The 1,281-nt window shown below is 37.2% G+C and overlaps 1 non-coding gene across 1 annotated transcript; it reads right to left on the minus strand.

The window, feature by feature from the left end:
* Nucleotides 1-715: 715 nt before the first annotated feature.
* LOC125503600 lies at nt 716-822 on the minus strand. The gene has a single exon (XR_007280983.1). It is a non-coding gene; the product is annotated as a U6 spliceosomal RNA (small nuclear RNA).
* Between the last annotated feature and the right edge of the window lie 459 nt (nt 823-1,281).

Here is a 1,281-nt window from a genome sequence, read left to right on the forward strand (position 1 = left end):
CCACGCAGTGCAGAGTTTCTTAATGTTCTCGTTATCGGCTTACCACATACAAACAATTTGAAATTACACGTTGACGGCACTTGAAACAATGGCCAACATCAGCGCAACATTGTGGTGCGAATGGATGATCCTTCGAGGTATAAAAGACAAACACCTTTCAATCGCGGCAGTAATCATTATATCAAAAATTTCTACTTCCTATTCCTGTAGGAATTTTTGATACAATGATTATTTTATTATTTAGTTTTTAATAACCAAATTCAGCTAAAATTCAAATTATTCATGAGTCTCTAAAACGGAATCATATTGGTTGTGACGTCTCTGGTCATATAAATGGCGGATTGTTTACGTTCTATGCATAGTGTTTAGTTGGTGGTTGTGTTTCATTAATTATCTTGTGGATTTAAATAATTTATGGTTTGCGTTAAACTAAAAAATTGCTTCAGAAGGATTCCTTAAAGCGTCAACAAACAATTTACTATGTGTACGGTGATTTTTTTAATTTCAATTTTAAGTTTTTTGAAAAATCTTTTAAATAAATTATATTCTGCGTTATTTCTGAAGCAAACAATGACACGATGCACGTCCTCTTTGATCCCTAAAAGACATTTCTCCTGGCGTTTTGCTAGCTCGAATGCCTTCCATCTTCATAGGTGGTTAATGCGCGGTTAAAGCTTCTAATTTTCTGAGAAGAAAAATGGTAAAAATTTCGCAAAAAAATGTGGAACGCTTCACGATTTTGCGTGTCATCCTTGCGCAGGGGCCATGCTAATCTTCTCTGTATCGTTCCAATTTTAGTATATGTACCGCCGAAGCGAGTACACTTGGCAATCCCTTCAACCCCTATTTGTACCAACTAGCGCGTTGGACTCCAGCGGTGAGATATTAGCCTGCAATTTTCCACATAGGATTTCTTTTTCAAGGGACACCGTTGCCAAACATGCGCAAATTTCGGTAGAACGCTGTTGGCAGCTTCTAGAAACGCATTAGAGCTTGTATGGGCACTTGAGCTTTATTATATATATTAACCGCCCAGCCAGAATATTTGTCTTCGCTTATACCGAATTTTTACAAAACGACGAACGCTTTAATTCAGCCGAATTTAAGGGTGTCAAAGCAGCAGCGTAAGTAAAAATCTGTAAATCCATTATTAGTTACTCTCTCCTTAATATACTAATCTGTCTGTATTGGTTTAAATTAGGTAAATTGTTAGGATTAGTGTGCGTACCATGTGCGCACCCTGAGTAAATCAGGTTGGCAACATTGGCCTGTCAATGTTGC

The sequence above is a fragment of the Dendroctonus ponderosae genome, unplaced genomic scaffold (genome assembly GCF_020466585.1).
Source record: "Dendroctonus ponderosae isolate FM_Combo_2020 unplaced genomic scaffold, Dpon_F_20191213v2 Dpon_F_20191213_2, whole genome shotgun sequence".
NCBI lineage: Eukaryota > Metazoa > Arthropoda > Insecta > Coleoptera > Curculionidae > Dendroctonus > Dendroctonus ponderosae.